This window comes from Cinclus cinclus, chromosome 6, assembly GCF_963662255.1.
Source record: "Cinclus cinclus chromosome 6, bCinCin1.1, whole genome shotgun sequence".
Taxonomy (NCBI): Eukaryota; Metazoa; Chordata; class Aves; order Passeriformes; family Cinclidae; genus Cinclus; species Cinclus cinclus.
This window is the reverse complement of record NC_085051.1, coordinates 34,631,720-34,657,467: the sequence shown is the minus strand read 5'-3', so window position 1 is coordinate 34,657,467 and position 25,748 is coordinate 34,631,720.

Below are 25,748 nucleotides of genomic sequence, written 5' to 3'. Positions count from 1 at the left end.
TAGAACACGGTTGCATACTTCAGGAGAAGGAAGCATAGAGAAGATGATCTCATATTTTTCTTTGGATGGTAGCTCAACACCTTAATGTTAAGCACCAGAAAACCATTCCCATCTAGCTAGAGAAATCAGACTTGAGGTATTTTCTTGAAGATTCTAAAGAACAGCACTATCATTTTGTGAGCTTTGCTTTATTGGAAAAAGTATATCTACTGCTTTAGGGTGATGGCCAAGAGGACAGACACAGGCCAAAAAGCAGTCAGTGTTTTGACCGGCCTTAGGGACAACTACCAACCCAGCAGTGTAGATGCAAAAAAATTAATCAAAATGCATACAGAAAGCTGAGCCATCTAGAACTGTAAGTATTATTTTATCTATGACACTTGTTTGCAGTGGAAAACAAAAATGATCTAATAATATTCTTCATTTTCAATGTCTCAAATGTCTTAAAATTACTTAATAGTTAAATGACTGTGAATAAACTTCCATGGCATCTACTATGAATTATTATGGAGTATGATGGTCCTTAAATAAAATAAGACTCCAGCTTCTGCTTTCCTTATACATAAACCTCTTAATCTTTAATATAAATATCTTCTCCACTAAAAACACAGAAGCACTGCATCAGCAGTTGTCAGGGGAAATTGTAGTGCCCAGCAAGCCAAACAAGTTATTCACAGAAGGGTAAGCCAATGTACTGGGCTTTGAGACTTAAACAGTGTTAAAATTAGCAGAGCATTGCCAAAAGCGCGTCTGTATACTTTTGTTGGACGATACAAGTCGCAGTATGAAAAAAGCTGACAGAGGGAGAAAAGATGAAAGCAAAAAGCTAGGATATAACTAATGATAATAAAATTCTTGGCAAGTCAAATTACTGAGCATCTCATATCAAAAGCAACTTTTACAGTAATGGGATTCCAGAGTCCATAAAATTAGTCATGATTCGAAGATAAAAACATCAACAATTTGCATAAAAGCTTTCCTTTAAAGATTTAGCACTGTGTACCAAATGAAGAAAAAAAGCACTACCATAACAGCAACACTTTAATATAGGTATCCATTATCTAATGCTTATATAATGGAATCCAAATTGAGCTCATTATTATCAGTGCTATTATGCTGAATACTAAATGAACTCATCATAGAAACACACTTGTTTAAAAAACTATTACCACTACATCAGTGACAAGGAAAAAAATTACATGCAAACTTCCTGCGACGAGTAATTTGATTTCCAGTGTTAACTTCTAATGCATTATTAATCAATAGTTCATTATACTTTAGGATAGCATTTAGTTTATTTGTGGTTTATTTGTATACATTTCATTTCTGTAATCTTTTAGTCTATTGCACTTTACTCTTATGTAAACAGTGATGGTTGCTCTGACACAGATTTACAGTAAATGAAAGTATGATATGTTTCTGTGTAATTCAAATTTGCTCTGTTTTCCAAAACCAGAAGTAGAAAATGGGAGATGCAATTCAATGCAGACAATAAGCTAAAGCTATGAGAAAAGACTGAAAATTTCACATTTTTAAATGGCTTGCATAAGTTTAAAAGATATAAAAATATGGAAGAATAGTAGATATTTTAATGTAACAGAATCATGTTTATGAAACTATGTGTTACTGGGAGTCTGCAAGTCTTGGGATTTTTTTATTTTTTGTCAAAATAAAATGGAATTTTTGCAAGATGGAACATTACTATTCCTTCTGTCAGGACTGGATAAGCCATGACTTCCATTAAAGGTGGGGTTTCAGAGTCATTTCAGAACTCCAACATGATTTTCTGGTAATAAAGTTTATGACTAACAGAACAACAGAATAAAGGAAGTTATGATTCCTGAAAGGCAGAAGTCCTCTTATCTTCATGACCATTTTAGCACTTACAGAAGTTACCAAAAATCTCCTTTTACCAGTGTTTCATGAGAAAGAAGGAAAAGGCTGTGATCTTAATTTACTTTAATACTTTTATTTATATTCACATTACAAATTTAACTATTTTGCCTAAAAAATCACATTGTGTAAAAACAAATTGAAAATTAAAAGTGAATTGAAAAATATTTTCAAAGATAATTTCAAAATATTGAAGTCATTCTTCTAATACTAGTTTTGTAACAAATATTTGAGAAAAAAATTGAAAACTAGTTCTCCTGTCATAAAGACATTGGGTATGATATAATCTTTCTCTAATGATATCCTATTCACAGAGGAAGCACACCAATAATTTTGCTTCCTAGTAATACTGAGAGAGAAGAGGAAAGCTTTAAAAAGGCTGAAGATGGCTGCCAAAGGAAAGCAAATAGATAATTCTGAAGAAATTTTATTTACCTGATATTAAATGGTATAGTGTCATCAACTTACAGGTTGATTCACACAATACCGTTCCTTTTATCCTTGTATTGAAGGCTTGAGATATTTTCAAAAGGAAATGTGCTGAAAAAATAATTACTATGCAATATTATGTATACAGATTTTGAAGAAGTTTCTTCATAAGTTTTTCAAATTTCAGTGTCATCATTTTTTTGTGCAGTGGTCCTTTGTTGTGAGAGGACTTTTCAAATCTTCATTCTGTTTCCATGGGGCAATTAAATAATATGTGTACAAATCCTCTTATGTTATTTTTACAGGGACGTAAGCATATTGTATGCACATGGACAGAAATTCCAAAATCTTAAGCCAAAAAACTTTTCGTTTAATGGAAAACTTGGAAAAAGGTCTTCTCAAGTAAACTTGAAAATTATTTTAAATATTCAAATATCTTTTCAATGATACAAACAAAAGATTTAGAAGCATGCTGACCAGCCTGAGATGAAATGTTTTATTTCATTCTCTCTTTTCTTTATCTGTTTGCTTGACTTTTTTTTTCCCCTGAGAGGAAATATTGAACAAAAATGCTTTCTGAAAGGAAAAATGCAACTATAGAGGAAATAGTTAGAAGGTTTTGAAATATGAATAGATTCAAATTATGATGAATTAAAATTCACAGAAAAAAAGGCTGACAATGTGTAAAGTCTAAGGACTGAATTGACTAAAACAGTGATTGTCTTATTTACACATTTCTAATATGAAAATAGCTATATATTTATTTTTTAAGAAGAGACTTGGATACTTTCTTTTCTCTTCCTACTTGTTGGGGTAAAAATGGAGGGATTGGTACCATTACCAAAAGAGATTAAAGGTTATATTTTGTGAGTTTTGGTTTCTTATCTCTTAATTAAAAAAAAAAAATCTTCTTTTAAAATCAAAGAATTAAGTCATAGTTACAACACAGTAGTCATCATTGTTAAAGCTTTCCTTGATTTTCTGCAATAGAACAAGGAAGATCTGGCCAAACTTTCAGCATTTTCATGGCACCTTTGAAGGCCCTATTCCAGTAGTTAGTCAATATGTCAAATACAAATTATATCACTGTTTTTAATGGAAGATGATATTTCAGTATGGTTACTAGTGGCTGAGATGGCTGAGGTACTACTGAAGTACATTTTTGAAGCATTACTTTGCCAGTCAAAAAGATCCTCTAACAGCTATATGTGTGTATGGGGAAGAGTTACAGTATGAAACAGGTTGAAAGAATAGGGTAATGCATCCAGATAATTTGTTAAAAGATCTATATTTTGTAGCCAAGATACACAGCTAAAAACAAAAAGGTTGTTGGATTCAGGCTATCCATCCAGCCTTTCCAGGTCCCTTTGCAGAGCCTTCCTTGATGACAGGGACCAAGATCCAGTACTTGATCTTAAACTGAATTCCATTTTTCTCTATTTGTCCAAAGGGTACAGTCACAAGGCTGGTAAATGAGAGACAGATAAACCCTTCCAGAGAGTGTTTCATCAATATAAGAAAGCTATTAAGCTATTAGATAGTGTCCAAAGAAGGAGGGCAGTGAAGATGCTGAAGGGCCTGGAGGGGAAGCTGTGTGAGGAGTGGCTGAGGTCCACTGAGGTCCTCCAGGTCTGTTCAGCCTGGAGGAGACTGAGGGGAGACCTCACTGCAGTGACAACTTCATTGGGAAGGGAAGGGAGGGGCAGGCACTGATCTCTGTGTGGTGACAGGGACAGGACCCAAGGGAATGGCCTGAAGCTGTGTCAGGGGAGGTTTAGGTGGGATATTATGAAAAGGTTCCTCACCCAGAGGGTGACTGGGCACAGGAATGGGCTCCCCAGGGCAGTGGTCACAGCACCAGCCTGGCAGAGCTCACTGAGTGTTTGAACAGTGCTCACAGGTACATGGTGTGGCTCTTGGGGATGGTGCTGAGCAAAGTCAGGAGCTGGACTCGATGATCCTGGTGGGTACATTCCAACTCAACATATTCTATGATTCTGTGATCGTATTTATCTTGCATGCCTTTAATAGGTAAAGATAAATTGCTATTTAAAGGGATTTCTATTTCAGCAGACCACTAGTTGACTTAATTTTTCAGTTGCTGATCAGATAAATCCCATCTTTGATTTTTGAATCTAAAATATATTCTTTTCAAGTATTTTAATTGATTAAATAATTTTTCTTGGATGTGTTTTTATATATGCCCCCAAACCTGGGACCATTGCAATCCATAAAGTGTCCTGGATAAAGTAATTTTAGTAAATTCCGTTCCCTACACTTTTTAAGGGTAGTCATTGTTCACATTTTGATCTTTTTTTGTCATCTCATGTCCTGTATAGCAGCAACTGTTCAAAACCAACCTCAATTTTTTTTTAATGTCAAAGCAACCACCAGATGGCGCCCTTACAATTGCATAAATAAACACAAACCTAATTGAATGTGGATTGATTTGGTTTGGCTTTTATTTAGTGTTATTTTTGTTTTAATAAACAAAAAAACAGGGCCCAAACTGTGCATAAACTGTCTTCATGTATTTTAATTGCTGCAAGTTTTATTAGAGTCTATTCTTTACAGTGAATTCTTAGAGAATATTGTTAGAGTGAATTCCCTAAATTCTTCTCTTTTCCTCTCTCCTCTGTAATACATTGTAGTTCTCCACTTATTATTAAATCTCTAATTACTGAAACACAAAAACCCTAGCATGGGGACTCCCACAGTGCATGCAGTGCCACATTTTTCAACAAAATTATGGTCAGCATGTCGTTGCTTCCCATTTTGTATAGCAGCAAAGCATTTTAAAGACTTTTCAGTTTGCATAGCCAGGCTCACAAATTGATCTGTCTGTCAAACTGATGCAGGTGCCAGACTGATGCAAGTGCCAGACACATACTAAGAGACTTTTCCAAAGTCTGAAGCCTCAGCTGGTAGGCAGCTTTCTACTGCTTAGACTAAGCTTTGGGCCAATCTCTTTTTTTCTCCTTCAGTCTCTGTCTGATATATCTAGGATAGATCTGATGTAGAAAGCAATTTCCTCTTAAAACTATTTCCGCAGAATACACTATTCTCCATCAATTTTAAATGGCAAAGTCAGGTATTTAAAAATAATTTTTGGCAATATATACTTTCACCATGACAAGCACAGTTGGATTGATCAATATTTGATCACGTTAACTTAAAAGAATAAAATGAGTAGGAGTTTGCAGACCAGACAGACCAACTATGATACTCAAGAGGACAGTAGAAAAAATTGTTAAATAACCAAATTTTAGAATCTGGAAGAAAACATATGGTGAGAAATAGCCAACATGGATTTGCCAAAAAGAAATCTGGTCAAAGCAGCCAAATGTCTGTTCCTGAGAGGGTGACCTCTCTATATGAGGCAGAAGACAATAGATAGGACATATTTTGATGCTGGAATGAAAAATTCCACTTAGCATTTATGCAAACAAATTTGGGGATGAAATTACCATATAGGTACAAAACCTATCAAAAATCGTACTCAGAGATTAATTAGAATGAGTCTGTGGTCTGAACTAGACAATCTGTGTTGAATCCATGCTGAAGAGTGTCAGCGCTTTCATCCCTAGCTTGTACAATGAAAGAAAACACAATTACCTCAGGTGGTTAGAGCATGATGTTACTGACTCCAAGGCTGTGGATTTAGTGTGGGTCACTCATTTAAGAGCTGAACTTGATGAACCTTGTGGGTTCCTTCCCACACAGACTTTTTTGTGGTTGACAGCAATTCTGTGGAAAGTTCACGTGGACTACAGACACTCAGGTTAGGAGAGCTGACACACTAGTGAGAAGAGGACTTGAATTCAAGGTAATCTTGGTAGATCAGAGAAATTACATAAAATCAAGAAAATGGAGTTCAGTCAGAAGATAACAAAGTATTGCTCTTAGAAAAGGGAAAGCAGATTTATATAAGTTGCATGTAAGATGGGAAATAAGTAGCTGGAAACGGGAAATAATTCTGGAAGGAGAAATTACTTCTGCAACACATTTAGGGAGGTTAACTCACTGTGGAGCAATGGAACTGATACACACAAATCATTATTTTGCTTTATTTGACAGTGATAAGGTTTCACAGAGTATTTCAACCAGTTTTGACAATGCTGCTTTTGGGTACAGAATAACTGGGGTCAGTCCTGAGGAAAATAATTAGGAGGAAAGTTATTTATAAAATATGACTGGGTGAAAGGTTGAAAGAACTGATTTTTTGGGGGTTGCAGAAGACTTCAAAGACATAAAAGTTCTTCAGTATCAAATAAAAGGTTTTCATAAAGATGGCAGTACTTTCTATGCCACTGGATAAGGCAAGAAACAATGACTAGTTTAGAGAAAGTCTTACTATAAGAATAGTTAAATATACCGACTAGTTAATGAGCAGGCTTGTAAAATCTTTTCTTGGAAGGATATAAAACCAAATTCAATAAACCTGTCAAGGAGAGGTTATTCAAAGAAGTCTTAGGAGAAAAGTAATGGATGGGGTTTTTTTCAGACTTTTGAAAAAGCTTAAGTTAAATGGCTGTTTCTTCTACTATGTTCATCAGAGGTAAAATCCTTAAAGAAGATCATCCATCACTCCCTTTCAAATGGTTCCATTCCCTATTATTCTTAATGAAATTCAGTTAAGGTGCACTGCTCTCTTTCAAAATAGGGATTGTTTCCAGAAAGAAAAGGCAGTGGACATCTTTCTTAAGAACAAATTGAAAACAATGGGGGGCAGATAACCATTTCAGCATAATCACCTAGAAGCTGGCAAGCTGTGAAAGAAGACAGTACTGTGTGGAATATTTTGCAGTATTCATCAGTTTTGTGAAAGAACCAACTTCAGGAATGAGCCTATGATAGGAAAAATTCTTTTATCCTATGTGACATGAAGATAGGTTGCACCAAAGGATCTTACAAAAGAAATTCAGCCAAGGGACATGGAAGTCATTAAGCTTCTTTCATTCTAAGGATAATTGAAGATGATGGAATAGTAAATGCTAAGCCCAAGTAATTTGTGCTAAATTTTTAAAACTCACCCATGAAAGCTTATTTTCAAATTTTCAGAAAAAAAAGAATATATCTTTTTACAAAAGAAGATCATTGAATGTTTGCTTTGCATTTAAAGCTCTTTACTCTGAAACTGCAGGCAGTACTGCCACAGCAAGTGTTAAGATAGTAGCATCTCTAAGAGAAGAAAAATATTTTCTGATCATACCTTCCAATGAATTAAAAATGAAAAAAAATAGAACTCAGAATACCAAAAAAATACCAATAATATGTAAAAATAGGAATGGTATAGGTACCAACTTTATATTTGCATAAATATAAGTGGGCCAACTGTAGGAGAGAGACTTGCCCAGTCTTGGTATTTTTAATTCATTGCACTTTCTTCAAGCTCATCTTGTGATAACAAAGAGTGAAAACAATACAATGCTGCATAGGTCTTGACTGAAGCATTTACTTCATTATTAGTAATTCTGTATCAAACTGGCAAACCTGATGTAGAATGAAGATTACAGAGTCAGCAATGCAGCAGAATATCTTTCACATACCCTTACTGTCCTTCAACATCATGATCATGTCCAAGGGAAGCCATTTAAGAGCATGCATGGCTCTTGTAAAAATTATACTACCTGTTTTTGTTAGAAGTTTTAAACATTTATTATTAGCAAAAAATAATCATAAATTTTCTAAACCCATAAAATTGATGAGCATTGAACTTACACACATAACTTCAATTTTTTTTTTAATTCTTACATACTAAGAATGGGAACACAGAGAAATATCATGCTTTAAGCCAGCCAGCAACCACATCCCAGATGGCCACTTGCTCACTATCCCACCAACAGGACTGGGGAGAGAACTGGAAGACTGGGACAAAGACGGTTTCATAGGGAAAGTAAAAGACATGCACAGAAGCAAAGCAAAGCAAAGAATTCAGTCACTATTTCCCACAGGCAGGTGTTCAGTCATCTCCAGTACAACAGGGTTCCATCAAGGATAACGATTACTTGGGAAAACAAATTCCATCATTCCAAACATTCCTCCACTTCTTCCTCCTTCTCCTCACTTTATGCACTGAGCATGCCACATAATCTGGAATATCCCTTTGGTCAGTTGGGGTCGCCTGTCCCAGCTGTGTCTCCTCCCAACCTCCCATGCACCCCCAGTCCCTCACCAGCCTGGCAGCATGAATAACAGAAAAGGCCTTGGCTCTGTGTAAGCCCTGCTCAGCAATAACAAAAACATCTCTATTATTATCACTGTGTTCAATGCAAATACAAAACCCAGTCCCATGCCAGTCACTGTGAAGAAAATTACCTCTATCCCAGCCAAAACTAGTGCTGGTGGCTACCAATGGAAGAATTCAAAAGCTATGGGTTGAAAGCCTCATATTACTTTGAAAAATTTACACTATTTGAATGTCCTGTTGCATATGTTTTGGTTTTGAAACATTCACTACTTACTAATTTTTCACAATTTGTGTTACACTCGTATAGATGGCAATTTTCAGTTATGATTAATAAGTACAAGTCTTGAAAGATTCTCTGTGATTTTATAAGGAGAATTTTTTTCAATCGTTTTACCCTCTGCAGCAGTGTTATGGAAAGAGACTGAGGCTGCCAGCCCTTCCCAAACCAATGATCCCAATGATCTCTGGAGGAATTTGTGAATTTGAAGGTAAACTTTCTGTCTGTTAGAGAGAAGAATATAGATTCTTTAAACAATTGAATAAATTTCCCTCCATGCATTGATTAACACTAAATCTTTCTGGATCTATTTCAGCTCCATTGTTCCCCTGTCATTTGAATTGCCCAGAAACGTATATTTCAAACAGAATTCAATTGAGAACTGCACTATAAATAATACTCTCACCATACAGAAAAGTGAGTATTATATAGGTCATATTTTAACCAAACTAGAGGAGCTCTGACTGTTCACTAATTCCTATTTAGTGCTGCAATGTTATCACTAGGTGTGATAGTTAGGATGCAGCTGGAAGGAATGGAATCTGGAACTTCAAGGAAATATTTGCTATCTATTTTGACCATTGCTACCACATCATTTGAAGAAAATTAGCAGCAAAACTTACAGACTTGGTAATTTGAAGACTAGTTTAAAATCTTACTATTTTTCTTTCCTGCAACTATAAAATTAAATTTTTAATTCCAGTGGATTTGCTAGTTTCCCAATTAAGGGCATTTTGTGAGGAAACAGAAACATCTCATACACTGTATTGTAAAAAGGAAAGAGGATTAAGTTATTTTCTTTGATAAACTCTTAGGGCAAACTGTACTTCTAATCTGGTCACCTAGAGGCATTTCAGAGCTGTGTGAAACATTTCTCTTTCTTAAAGTAGATTACTTTTCTGACAGGTAGATAATGCAAAACTGGACTATGACATAAGAGAAGGGAAGCTTGAATTTACTTCCTCAGCACATATGTATTAATCAATATAATCACAATATAATTATAAAAACATGGTAAGAATTATCACATTGAAAATTCAAAGAAACAAGCACATATTTTAAAAATTCTAGAGCTTCTCTGTGGTTGCTCTAATTTTACTTTGCTTAATTTCAGTTTTTCAAATTATGATTACTACCTTTAAATTTTTCTAATGTATTTTGAATACTGATAATTTTAATTTGAGACGTTTGGACATCTTGAGAATCCTCTGATGAAACTGAGATACAACCCTCACTGAATTATATCACCCCCTCCCCCAAACCCCCACTCCCTCACATCCATACTTTTTTTGTTTTGGTTTTGCTTTGTATTAGGTGCAGAACACAATGAGGAATTGCTTGTTACACTCCTGGTTACTGCTATTCCACGAGTTTTAAAAGTTGTAACTGCAATATATTGTCGTTTTTTCAGGAAAAAAAAATGCACTATAGGTGACTTGCATTCGTCTGTGAGTATTTGTCTATCCATCACTATTTTTCTGGTTAAAACTCCATCCAGCTAATGTGTCATTCAGAGTGCTGGGTGCCCTCCACTCAGGTTTTGTGATGGCACCTTTTTATACATAAGTTTTTCCTGCTTTGGGGCGAAGTTTCTCTCTTTCTACACAAATTAGTTAGCACATAGAATTTGTTCTTTGGAAATGGGCTGGAGGGTTTTGGGAGGCTTTGGTGAACTTCCACCCCCCCCTCCAGACTGACCTCTGGTTGATAGTCTGGGCTCGGTTCTCAACCTCATTACTGCTGGCACTGAGCTGCGTGGTGCCTGTTTCCAGAAGCCAGAACAAGGACTTTTGTCCCCAAATAAGGTGCCCTACCTCCATATGGCCCCCTTCTCCAGGCACGTCTTGTCCTTTCTCACAGCTTCTTCTTACCAGCTGTCCTTGGTTATTCCAGGCCTTTGGGAATTACATATTAGCCTCTTGTCTTCTGGGCTTCTACATCTGGAAAAACCAAATATTTTTGGTATCATGGCTAAACTGAAAGAGAATAACCTGTGTAGGTCAAAGAAAGAAACATCACTTAGGTTTTGTTAATGTACAGATTGTGAGATTCTATTGCTTTTTAATCTTGTAAACTTTAAATTTCCTTTTGAGATAGTTATTCTACTTGTTACTATAGTAGTCTGTTAGCCAGAAAAAAATAATAAGTGAGTGAAAGCAAGGACTGTTACCCCAGGCAACAACCTTCATGACATTTAACAGTAGTCAAGATTTTATATATAATATCATAAAATGGAATGAAAAGGGAAATGTTTGTTAAAACAAAAATGTTGACAGTATTAGGAACCTTCTCTCTCTTTTAGCACATATATATTCTGAAGTGTGCTGTACTTTCCCCATTACCTTGGGTTTCCAGCATTTTTTAAAATAATTTTTAATCCTATTATTATTATGATATGCAATTAAAATCTGACGTTACTGTATAATTTTCTGCATATCATATAAACCACATTATTTTTACTTATTAATTACTTTTTATTTATTTTAATTATAAGAAAAGGATACTATTTGTTGAATAAGGTGCAATAATTCCTAAAAGACATCAGAAAGTCTGATCCTCAATTTTTCCATGAAGTATTATTACTGTCCTTGTCTAGATGCCTTTAAAATATCCATACAACACTGCTTCAAAATTGTCCTTCAGAACGACTAGCATAACTGTAATTCTGTAGTCAGTCATAGTCTCAAAATAGGCAGGATTGCAAGATGGGTTCAAAATGAGCAAATATCACAAATCTAATGCCTGGATTCTCCTGGCTATTCTTTTTAGCAGTGATTCCAGACAGTCCATATTTTACAGCAAACACTTTTACTTAAGAAATTTGTCTGATAATTTGATTATACTGCTGCTCAAGTTGAATGAAGCCCATGGTGCAGGGAAAGTCCATTTAAATAACTTAATATTTTCAATTAAAAAGAATATTTTGTGTTGAAAATATGCATTGAAAATAAAAATGGACATTAGTATGAATAAAAAAAATATTCTATTTACAAAGCCTGAAACAGGATTTCATATTTATGAAAGGTACTAGGAATCTGCCCTCAGTGACACTATCCATTAACAGTTGGGTGATGCACATATGAAATAGTCTAAATTGACTGTTCACATAAACTCCTCACAATCTCATTCCCAGACAATGGAAATGAACTGAAATTTTGTTAGCGTGAATATGAGAGGACATTTCTGTACTATAGTTCTTCCTATAGTTAAATTGTTGGTTCAGATTATGTGCCACTTTCTGTGCCATATTTTTTTTCCTTTTCTACCAGTTAAAAAATCCTCCTCATCCTTCAAGGAAAGTAATCTCCAATGCCTACAGGGATAGCAACATCTTCTACTATAAATCAAGTTTTTCTACCAAGAGCTAACTCTTGAAAAAAGTGCAAATTGCTATACCCAGCAAAAAAATAAAAATATCCTTAATATGCAGCATTATCTATAAGAAATGTCATTAATTACTATTCCCAATATTAAATAAAATTAGTCTGATATCCCCCACTTAACTGTTACTCATGAAATTAGAACTTTTGTAGCAGAAGCCTTACCCATGAAATACTGAGGTTCTGGTATTGTATATAAACTGAGAAATCTCTGGTGCTTTTGATACTCATTCAACACCTAATTCATATGAAACTGAAAGGTCAATAAACTCCCAGCTTCTCATGAGCACAGTGAAATACACAAGATAGTCTCATCTTCATCAAGTACAGAAGTGGGTTTACCCCAAAAAATATTTTACATTTATGAAATCCATGTGGTTTGTTCCAACTTTGGGTATTATAAACCTGGTATTTTGAAGTAACTTCTTTGCAATTTAAGTCAACTTTATTTTTATTTCTTATATTAACTTTGTATTACATTTAGGCAGACTCAAAAAACAACTAGCTACTATTTCTAGGAGTGAAGTGCTTTATATCCAAGAAATTCTGTTTTGAATGTAACAGAAATTAAGGCATTTTATTGTCATAGTTTCCACTATAACTAACCTTTGTTATCAATAGTCAGGCTACCTGTATAGGGAGCAATATTATATCATTTTGTAATGAAAATTAGGTTTTTTTCTGTCTAAAGGGAAGTAAAAGTTCTATAATTTCAGCTCAATTTATGAACTAATAAATGAAATATGAAGGGCCTGTCTCCCAAAAATATATGAAAAGATGAAAAGATAGAATAGTTCATACATCATCTGTTTCTGATTAAATAATTGAAAATAACTGAGAAGGAATTTTAAACTCATAAAATAAGGTGAAAAATTCAAGGTGTCCATGACAGTACTAAATCTAACAAGTGAGATTATAAGAATTTAGCAGAAAAATCCGCAGAACTTCTTGAGTAGTTCTGTTTAGTTGTAGCCTCAGTAGTTTCCTCTATTATAACTTTTTATACAGTGCTTTTTAATATAGTGACTGATGCTGATAAAGTAACCAACTTGCATAATTAAAGCATTATGCAAAACATGCAATTTTTAATGCATCCTGTAAACAAACAGATCTTGTGAGAGTGACAAGTAGTCATTGACTTATGCAGATTTGAATCCTTCTCTGCTGAGGAGGAAGTTGTACAAAGGATCCTGACAGAAAGAAGTTGTACCAAGGCAGACATCAGAAATAATTATTTTTATTTAAATTCCTGGAATTTTCAGGGTATAGATAAAAAGGTTTTCTTGAACTAAAGCAGTCAAATTAATCCGTGCCTTAGAAGTATTAAACCTTCAATAAAATATGAAAATTTCTGCAGGAAGAACAAGTTCTAAATTTGCTACTCTTGTATTTTTACTGTTATATTGGCATTATGAAGATGGCTAATACAATGGGTGTAAAATTAGATATTTTGCTGTTCTGCCTGTCTGTGTGAGGGATCCAGAGGTTTTAGTAAATCCTTGATCCCACATTTTTTGTTGGTATTCAGTCATAATATTAGTTTAATGGTTAAACTGGACTATCTTAGACAATTTTTGACAAAAACTACTGAGACTTAATTATTTCTTGTTAAACTTGTTATATTTGTCACATATTTGCACAATTAAGATCTCTGAAGAATAGAAGCTAATGTCCTTGGTCTACAGGTTCCTTTTCTCTACTAAAATTTTTGAGAAATATTTGCAAGGAAAAAATACTCAAATTCCTTCTAAGCACAGGTATTAAGGGTTCCCATAACCTATAGTCTGAGAAGTCATAAACATTTCCCTCTGTCATCACCCAGTGTTTCAATTTATGTAACTTTATGTACTCTAAGATTGCAACTATAGTTTCCTATCACAGAAATACAAAATATTCCAGTGTACAAATAATGGTCTCCTGTGGTTGCCTGGTTTAAAGAAACAATTAAATTTTTAAAAATTCATTAAACTGCTGTACAAAAACACCCAACTTATTTATTCTCAATTATCCCCTTGAGGATATCCACTGAGTATAGAACAAGCTTACAAAAACAAATAATAGAATTATGTAACTTTAAGAATACCCATCTTTTTCTGGAGGTGAAGGAGTTATTCAGATTAAATATATTTTTGTATTCTTACTCTGTAATTTTTTTCATTTTATACACTTACAGATATTTGATGCATCTTCATCTGAGAGACCAGTCACTCTTACTTTCAGGTTTATGTTGAACAAATGTCAGTGGGTGACAACCCAAGCTTTACTGGTGCCATAATCTAATTGAGCAGTACTGTATATTGCTGAAATTCCAATAGCCTTTGTAGTGGGCACTTTATCATTCTGACACTCTTTTCATCCAACACATGGGGACCTGTAGTGGCATGTCTAAACCTATTTTTCACTGTAAGCCACTAAACTACTGATCAGTAAAAACCTGACCCAAACATTTAATATCCAATAAGAATTAATGGACCAGGTGAATCACACATTTACTGCATTGCTTGTTGGGACAGCCATTTTAGCAGTTGCAGAGTTCACATGGAACCAACCAAACATCAATGTTTTCCCAATGAAAATACTTAGGTGAGACTTTCCCATGGGGAAAAGCTGTAGTGTATAGCTGCATGCTAATATGTCTACATATAAGCATATATTCTGTTCAAGAAGGGCATCTACTCAAAGTCTGGAAATAGTATGGCTCCGAAAATATCTTCTGTTCTTGATGAAGTCATAAGATATTTTAAGAGAAATGAAGTAATTAACGTTTAGTGTATGAATGCCTGTGTAATTGTCAGGGGTCGTGTCTATAGGCCAGATAAACAGGGGGGGAGTGGGGAAAGAAACACAAAACAAGGAAATTCTAGCCTGGCTGTTGCTACTCAATATTTTCTAATGCAATTTATTAATGCCTGAAACAACCTACCATTGTCTTATTCAAAATAATAAGAGACCAGTTTAACAAGCTATGTTGGCTTGGTGCATGGAATCTTTCTCTAAAAGTCGAACTGTAGGGATTGGGAAAACATAGCTACTATAATACTGTAGAAATAATAATAAGCTCAGTTAAACTGAACTTCAGTGTGTGAAATGTATACATCACGTAATCACTGTGCAAAGACTCAGTGATCCAGCTGCCATTAGATCCACTTCAAATGTGTTTTTTTTGGGTAAACCAGTTTCACACCCTGCAGCTTGAAGGTTTGATCTAGACCATTTCCATACCTCAGTGAATTCTGAGGAAACAGGAAGAAAAAAATAGAAAATGGCTGCAGGAGACATCATGGATGTGATGCGTCCATGTGACCATGGATGCATAGTGGTCCTTCAGCTCTACCTGGTCACCTTTCCTACCTACTTGGTGCTCTTGATTTGCCCTCGTGGTGCAGTTTCCAGCACCCGTCTGGCCTTTGCATGAGCTGGGTTAGCCAAAATCTAAGCAGGAGTTGAGTGAACAGTCACGTTGGTGCAGTAAAATACTTGAAGAAATACTTTAATAGATATAAAACTATTCTTTTAACCTTTTAACTACACATGAAATGCAGTTGAAGGTGAAAAGAATATAAGACATTAAGCAGCAAAGATATCTATCCTCCTTACAGCTATCAGTAAGAGATATAAATTTCCTTTTGCAGTAGCCTAGTAGCAGTTAAGGACATCAAGTATTTTTACACCTATTGTTCTTGGTAATTCTCTGTCCATTTTGTAGCAGTATTGAACTTGTGATACTTTTATTAGAAATCAAAGATCACAGTAAACAACTTTGATACTGTCTTGTTGCATAATAAAGCAGTCAGACATCTGTGATCTGAAAAACTACCTTGACATTTACCACACAGATTCTTTAAAATAGACGTTCCTATAGTTTCAAAATTTAAATAAATATACCAGTCTTCAGGTACCTTGATAGCAGAAGAAATTATATTAGCTGAAATAATTAGAAATTATATATTAGGCAAATTAAAGAAGAGAAAGGGAAAAAATACTGGAAGGAAAAGTTGCTTTATGAAAAAAATATTTAAATTTTTGTGTACAATTCCTTTGTTTGCCTCTTTCTTTCATCTAGATTATTTCACTAATTTAATTTGTAGCATGTCATCTCAAACACCAGTGCTATCACAGTTGAAAGGATAGTCAATTGCTTTGGGAGGGACAAGGGAAGTAAATAGGAAACAGAGAGACTGTAAGACTCTTAAACTAGCTTTGCAATATAGAATTTTACCCATGGTGTAAATCAATCAAATTTATTTCATTCATCACAGAATCACAGAATTGCTAGGGATGGAAGAGACCTCTGGAGATCATGTAGTCCAACTCTGCTGCCAAGGCAGGTTAACCTAGAGCCAGGTAACACAGGAACTTGTCCAGGTGAGTTTTGAATGTCTGGCAGCATATAATTTAGTAAAAAAATAAATAATTGTGAAAGTTCCACTTAAGTGAATCTGAAACAATCTACATAAAAGTCTGAGTCCTATTAAGGCTCCACATTGCCCTGAAGCAGAATGTGGAAGACAAGCTGGTTGAGAACACTCATCTGCAAATAAGTGGAACATAGTTGGGGTTCTGGTGTGAGAACTGATACTGTTGCAGTAGGAGACAACACATCGCTGAAGCCTTAGAGACAAGGCTGTAGCTTGAGGAGAAACTGAATGCACAGAGCTGGGAATAAAAACATGGTGTGGCACCTGGTCACAGACCCTTGGTTCAGATGATAAAAGTAGTCTGCAAGATGTGCAGGAGTTTCAGGGGAGAGCAATGTTTTCAGTGGTGCTGTGTCTAAGCTAGGGTCATGGGTTTGATATCATAGTCAGTGGGAAAATGGCAGAGATCACAAAATAAGATAAAATAAGACAAAATTAGAGAGCCGTCAACATGTTTGTGTGCACATCATTATAGGTGGAGGAAACATTTCTGCCTCTATTATTGCTAGTGTCATCAGTGGTGCTTAAATGAATTCAACTGATGCTCACATGGTGTTCCTAGGGAGCAAGCCTGCATTAAGTAGGATAAAATTACTCCCAATACCTGTCTTTTGTTTACAACAGCCATGCTTCTGAGAAATGTAGTAACTTTCTATATGTATATATTTTTAAAAGTTTTATAGTTTAGAAACTAACTCTCTACTTAAAGTACATAATTCAATTCTCTATTATGAATTGAAGGTTTTCTTTACTTTTACCTCATGACTACTGCTTTATTTTTTCTCTTCCCTTTCTGCAACACATATCTGTATTTTCAGTACTTTAGGAGTGAAAATGAAACTTCCAAAAGAAAGTTATATTTTCCCTATTCTGAGGCCTGTTTTCAGAAGGATGTTAAGAATGTTGTTCTCATGGGAAAATACACTTTTATCATTCTGTAAGTGATCCCTTTGAAATTCCAGAGATAATTTTACAAGTTTTAAAATATGCAGGAGTTACAGATCATACTGCTTCAGAAAGGACAAAAAAATGTTGTTGGTTTATTTTTTTTATCTCTCAGTTCCCAAGGGGCTTTTTAAAATATGTCTGCCAAATCTTAAAAGATTTTGCTTTAGGAAATTAGAACAGCCCTGCATTTGATTTTAAATACCATTATTTCAATTAAGTCCCAAGAAAGGTAGGGCTGCAGAGAATGAATAGAGAAAAATCTTTCTTTTCTTTTGTCTTAGGAAAATATTACGTTTGCAGCAAAATAATAAAAACTGAAAAGAAATGCAAACCCTATGAAATCCATTTTATACTCTGCCCCTGGGCTGACACTCTCTTCTAAATTGCAGAGGACCAGAGCAACAGAAAATCAAGGTTACTGAACTAGAATATATACTCTGTCTAACATCTTTATTAGAATTTGTGAAGGGGAACTTTGTTATAAGGAGAATAAAATTACACTTGCACTTCTTACAACTACTTGCTCCTTGAACAAGAATATAATTTTTAAACATATCTCAAACAAAAATAGGAACTGAGAAAGAAATTAATAACAATTTTTTCTTTTCTTTTTTCTAATGTGAACATTGTGATAATCCAAAGACTATACAATAGAATTGCTGTAACTCATGAAAAAGAAATTTCTAATCTTTTTCATTACAGAACTTTTCCAGATAATTGTTAGATAAGTTCTCTTCTGCCCATATGTGTTTACCTCCACAATCACACATCATGGTGTCTTTTCTGTGTTTCCAAGTAATGAAAAATTAAATAATTGATTAATGACACAAGTTAAATATAATTAAAAGGTATAATTTTAAAATTTTAATTTGTTGTAATTTGGTGAGTTTTGCTCATTGTTTAGAGACTTGTAAATAATTAGATTTGCTAGGGTTCTTCCAGAAGTGAATGAAGTTGGGAAATATCAGATTCTTCATATGATGTCACAGGCCAGGGTTTTCAGAGGGTTTTTTCCTGCATGTTTGTTTCTCCAAACTACAAAACAACATTTATTTTCACTTTTCATACATGCTTTTTAAAGGGCACTCTGCAATAACCTTACCTGTGCATCCAAACCTAGTTATTTTAAGTCTGGCAGCATTATGCCCCATTCTACCTGATATAACAAAACTGAGAACACCAAAAAGTCCTTTAACACAAAAGCATGCTCAGTAGAGATGAAATTTTAGGGGAATTCATCTGCTACAGTCTGCTAGGTTTCTACCAGTCATATGTAAATGGGGGATCTATAAAGACTTCCATCTTAGTGTTGTCTCTGCAATTGTTAGAAAAAGTATAATTTATACCCCTGACAACAAGGGTATGTGTTTTGATAAATTTCCAATTCCAGTTTTATCTATGGGGATCCTACAATGCCTTGTTTAAGCAGTTTTAGCAATCACTTTTAATTTGAGATTGAAAAGAAAAGAAAGGTTTTCATTAATTTATTTTCTGAAATGGAGTAGTCCTTTATTATTTTTTTTTAAAACTCAATATTCAAGCAGCTTTGTGAATAAAGGCTTGTAATGGAAACTGTGAGATGGCTGAAACCTTATTACCTAGCTCTGCTACTGATGTCAGGTTAAATCTATTTTCTTATATTTACATGGAGAAAAACAGTAATCTCACAGGGATTTATAGAAATTTATTCCAGCAGGGTGTGAAAGTGACAGGGCTACAGTTTTGGCAGAAGTAGAATTGCATGTACAACAGACCAGGTTCAAAAGGCCTTGAAGATTGACTGTACAAAAAACCACTAAACCTCAAAACATCATCTTTCTAAGATAAATGCTCTTCTACATTGTTATTTCACATAATTTTCTAGATGAAAACCTTCATACATTTTCAAGCAGAATTTTTGCTAATCATTGTTCTAATACAGTCTCAGTAAAGAGTGATAACAGATTTACAGAGTAGGAACAAAAAGTTAGAAAGCTATCCTCTATCCCCTGCATAGTCCATGACTTCAGGAATCAGAATCTATCAGATGGGCACTTAACCAATTACTGTTCCAGAAAGCCATGTTTACCTAATTCTCTTAATAAACGGAAAGTATTAAATTAGGCAATAATCCAACTTTCATGGTAGCATGAGATGAATTGAAGAACACAATGTCATTATATCAATTAAGGTTGTGTGATACTGTTCTGAGAGTGAAATGTGCAGAGCCATTGGGTTCTAGCAGTAACCATGCTCCTCAGAGCAATTGGTCCTTATGAATATGGATGATGGCTGTTAGAGAAAAAAAATCTACGTATGACTCTAGTCAAGGCTGGATTTTTTTGAGACACACGGTTGAATGAGGAGGAAAATCAAAAGATTAAGAGGATACAGTGTGTCACCTGTTGCAGTTCCTCATTCCGGAATCTTTTATTTATGTTTGCAAAGCTTCCACATATAGCACCTTTAGAAGTATTTTTAATTATTCAGGGCCTAAACTTTCTTCAAACCAGTTTTCTTAGGATCAGCTCCTAGATCATGGCAGCTGCAAATGTCGGAATTTTAGGAAGAATAGCATGGTTTACTTAATGATTTTAACTGAAGATCAAAACTGATTGAAAATAACATAATTACACAAGTGCTAGGCATCACACTTTGTATAATGACTCTTTAATGTCCTTGTTCCTTCCTATTCCATCCTATCTATATCACTCTGCTATTGTACTTTATGTAAGAGAAATCAGGTTTACACAGTGTTTGTATAGTACCATTTACAATAAGTACTAAATTCATAGTATGAATTTGGACTGTGGTCCAACCTAGTAACAATTATTATTATTATTATGTTCAATGAACATTCTAAGAACCAAGATCTCTTTCCTACCTTCAAGAATTTCAAGTTTCTTATTATCTGTAGTTCATAATTCTCCAGCTGGTTGCCTGAATTGACACTTGTTTCTCCCGAAAAAGGACTTTCTTGAAGTTTCTGGACCTCTACATGAAATTTGTCATGAATACAGACAAATGGTTTATTATTGATAAAAGGGAGAAAAAAAATATTGGTATTTATCAGATTCATTAAAGGCAAATCCTCCAAAATCAAGAACCTCTACCAGATTTCATTCCAGGAAAGACAGCTTGAGAAAGAGGAGAAAAATGTTAATTTAAGCAACCAGCATTCCTGCATGACTCTTCCCTCTTAGAGTTAAGGGCAGGGAGATATTGTGAAAGAAATTCTGATTAGAACTTTTTATATAGGAAAAGCATGGCAATTGGTTCAAAATTACTTTATAATATCAGCCAAGAAGTTTGTTTCTTCAGAGTACCCAACAACAGAATACCCCAATATCATAATCAGCTCCTATGGTTTGATGCAGACCACACTGTGTTGCTTTCAAAAAAAGGAATTATTTATTCAGTTTTGGGGGAATGCAGGAAGAGGTGAAGTAACCTTCTGTGTTCTGTGAGCGTGGAATAAAAAAAACAAACCAAAGCAAACAAACAAACAAACAAAAAAATCCTCCCAAAAACAACAACAAAAAACCCAAAACAAAACAAGGAAAAAACAAAAAAAAAAACCTCCAAAAAACAACAACAAAATGCACCCTCTCCCATAAAAAAAACAACACCTAAGAAAACCCACAGCAGAAAAGTTTAGGTATTTATATTAGATATTTACATTGACTTTACATTGACTGTCCACCATCAGGGTAAGGTATTTGGATAGGCATCTTCTCTGACTAACTGCATCTGGCAAGGGCTTGGGACTGCAGACCTATTGTGAACTGGTGGGATGGGAATTCAGCTAATTTTAGTTGTTCTGACTAATGAAAACCTGTTCATTTTGAACTTGCTGGAAACACATATTGATCCAAGAGTTTAAGTCTGTAGTGTACCACTTTGTCATACATTTGAACTTAAAATTTCAACATTGAAATCATATCCTGATAGTGTTAAAACTGTCATTCTAGGCATGGCAGCTAGCATCCTGTATTCAAATCTGTGAATTTTCACTAAGATTAGTTCATGCTCAGACACTTTGTGGTTTATGTCATGTTTTGTGATGTCGCTTGACACTGAAGTTTTGCCTCTAGTGTCTGCCTTCTAGTTTCTTCTTATTTAAAAAAAGAAAATAAAAGAAAAAAAGAGGAGAAAGTCCTTATAATAAGAGAGGGGAGAATTAAATATTTCATTTTCACTAAACACAAAACTGAAGTTGATAATAACTGGTAACAATTCAGTCTGTTATCTGACCCAGTGCAGAGAAAGGACATCAGGGTGCATCTGGATGGGATCTGCTTCACATGCTGTGTCTCTTCTCTTTATTGCCAGTTGTTCAGGCATGAAGAAAAAAACACTTCCAAAGAGCACATTCACACATTGATGGAACATAAACTTTATCACACTGTTTTGCAGTATGAACATCTAGGATGCAAGTCAACCTCGGGGCACCTAGTCTTTAATGCTTCCTTTGTTTTACTTTTTGCAAGAACATGTCCTGCTGCTGAACTTCACATAATATTAAAGGACAAGCCAGCAGCCATGCCTGATATAGTTTTCTCATTCACATAAAGTGAAAATTACACACAGTTTATTTTGTTTCACACATGGTCAGAAATCCAGTCTGAAATTTAAAGAAATGAGTTAACAATTTATTTCCTGTTGGTTAAGGATCCTACCTTTTAGGAATCAAAACTCATGTTCATCCTATTCACCAAAAAAACTTAAATGATCAAACATCATGCAGTCAGTGGGAATGTAGGTTTGCCCAAACTACCTTTATTCTATTCATGTGCAAGATAGTTGACACTAGGATTGCATCACTTTCTACACAGCTGTTTATGGATTTTTTCCTTGGGTCTGGGAAAAAAAAAAAGACAAGGCCAATATGCCTCTCATGCCTCAACTCAAAAGCCTTAACTCAAAAGCCAAGGGTACTTTGTAGTATTGGACCTCCATAAACACCCAAGGGTCTTTGAAGACAGTGTCCCAAGTCCTTGTTGTAAAACATATTTCAATTATTGATCCTAAAGAACGTGAAATATTTGACAAGGAGACTAAACTATTTTTATGAACAAGGTAGCAGTCCATGAGAGCCCAAAATAATTTTTAAATAAATTTATTAAGAACTTAAGTAGGTACTGTTTCATTTAACTTTGCATTATAATTTAAAGTGAATGCATAAATGACTTTACATAGGCTGTTGCCAGCTGAAGAAGTAGTAAAATATATGTGTTCCTCACAGTTTTGGGACATGATCCAAGCATCATCACTCCTTCCCTTGAAGCTAAATTCTAGTACACAAAATATCTGATGAGAGTTGTCACTCTAATAAAGATACATTAGTTATAATGCAGATTACATCCAAATGAGAGAATTGCAAGCGCTATCACACTGTCATTTTTCAGAGGAAAGCTGGAACAGATATGGGCAATATTTGAAAAACAGAGCTCTTTAGATCCCCACTGGTAACATCAAAACATTTGTACAAATATAATCCCATAACCTTTTGAGTGGCTGCCAGAGGTTAGATGACTGGAAACTATCCAGCAATAACTGGGTATTTTTAAGAACTAATAGTAGATCTGGTCCAAATTTGGTATAGGAGGGTGAAGAAAGAGAGGTGGAGAAATAGCAGCAAAAAAAAAAAAAAAAAAAAAAAATCTGGCTAAACTAGAAGAGTATAAGGAACTCACATCTCTGTGACAGAGACCAGTTTTTGTAAAAGATTTATTTGACTGTAATCATAGAGATTTTGATATGCTCTTAAATGTCATTTACATGTACATTATGGATCTTTTTACATTAAGACCTGAGGAGGAAACAGGAACAACAAGAAGTCAGATCTGTGAGTTATAAATTGGAAGCATGATGGTAGGAAAGCTAATAGCAATCTAAGTAATTTAGAAGATGGTAGGAAAGCTAATAGCAATCTAAGTAATTTAGAAGAGTGCAAGCAGAATAAAGCACTTATCTCAAGGGAAATGTTCATGATCATAGCGTAAAAACCAAGAAAAACATACATAAGGTTGTTCTAAATGACAGTGCTGGTAAAAAATATAAATTAGCTGCAGGAGGAAAATATAATCCCTTCCAGTACTTTGGTCCTAGTATATCAAAGGTCACTGCCTTTTTCCTTTACCCTATTCACTGAAATATTACATTGCTTTATGTCATCCTTCAAGAGCCTGATTTGTTCTTCTCAGAAATTCAAATCTCAGGCTGAAGCAGAAATCAGTATTTTGTTGACTAATTAATTAAAGTAGAGATGAACTTCAGGAATGTCTTCTTATCGACTGAGGAAGTTACCCATTTCCTTACTTTTTTTGGAAACTGTTTTTATTGGTTTATGCTATAAAGTTTTGATAGCAAGGAGTGCAGAAGACAGCCTGTCTTGGGCAAAGTGCTTTCCACCAGACTCCAAATTGACCTTCTTGGCTACCTAGGCAAACCCCTAACTTTTGTTCAGCTGCTGTTGACCAGCACTCCAGATCCTTTTCCACTGACATCTTTCCAGCTGCTCTGTTCCCAGCCTGTGGAGATGCCTGGGCTTGTTGTGATGCAGGAGCAGGACCCAGCACTTGGCCACTTTGAACCTCACACCACTGGCCTTGGCCCATCAATGCAGCCTGTCCAGATCCCTCTTCAGAGCCTTCTTACCTTCCAACAGATCAACCCACCCACCCAGCCTGGTGTCATCTGCAAATTCACTGAGTACACTGGATCTCCTCAACCTGATCATTGATAAAAGCATTACACAAGTCTGGCCCCAGTACTGAGCCCTGGGGAACTGCACTTGTGACTGGCTGCTGGATGGACGTAACTCCATCCACCAACACTCCTGGGCCTGCCCATCCAGACAGTTCTTTGCCTGCTAAGTGTACACCCACTCACACTATGAGAAGATAGTTTCTCCAGGAGTTAGTAGCTTGATATACTGTAATAATGACATGAACGGCGATGCCCTTAAATTATATTGTTTTCTACCGTATAGTATGAATTTTACTCAAACTAACCTAAAAAGAGTTGTAACACTAATGTATTTTAAATGTATGGATCTGCTCAGTCTGACAAAGCACTGAAAAAACCCAGCTTGATACAAAGAACCAATTTGATTCTGGAGTTAATCTCAAGTAAAAGAGACATACTAAGTGATATTATAGGTATATAGGTATTTATAGCTCTTGAGGGATGATTTATAAAACAGATTTCAGTGACAGGACAACAGCCAGGTTTAGCTAAATAAACGAAAGATACTTTTCATATGAAAAGATAGAACTGTGTCAGGAATGCACTAAAAGAAATGTGTTTTGTCTACGTCAATAAAAAAAAAATCTTCATGGAAGAATATAAGCCAGGAATGTATAAATGCACAATTATCAAGGGATTTTACAGACACAGGGAATTGCAACCAGAACAAAAAATATTGCAAATAAAATCCCCCTTTTTAATGATTTCTTGAAGTTCAAATTTCAGAAGGACATTCAGGCAAGAATTTTATAGGTTAAAGCAATTTTAAAATGATGCCATAGGCAATGAACATTTTCTCAACTTTGTTCTGCATACCGGTGAGCAATTTAAAAAGCAAAATACATGACTGAAATCTGAATCGGAATATTAGAACTTCCCCTCCCTACTCAGAGAGACATAGAAATAGTATTTGATAGCATTAAGTGCTGTAGCAGTGATAACAATGGCAACACAGATGAGACCATTTCTCTGTCAATGCTTCACCATAACTAATGGGATGAAATAGAAGCAGGTGAAGCATTGATGACAGCACTAGCAGAGAGAGGGAAGCTTGTCTTCCTGCTAGTATCCTGCTACATGGTGGGAAGAGGGTTGTCAGTGTGATAACTCACATACCTGCATTTCAGGAGTGCTGTTAAAGGTAACCAAACACTCATTGATGTCCCCAGACCTGACATCTAAACATTCTGCTGTTAATATGCAAGTTGAAAATATATTCCTAAGAAGTTACAGTTAAGTGCAAATAATGAAGCTTTCTTATCCTGCTCAGTAAATCTGTATCTACTGGCACCCAAGTTCCTCATGACATGTTACTTTCTGCTGCCTGGAAAAAGAGAAAGTGTATGGAAATGCTTAGACAGGAGACTGGAACCAAAGAGAGGGCTGCAGCTGACTACAAATAGCAGGCCTAAATTCAGTGTCAAATTGGCACAAAAAGCAATGAAACAAGGCAACCAACTAAGATGTGTTGAAACACAAGTCAG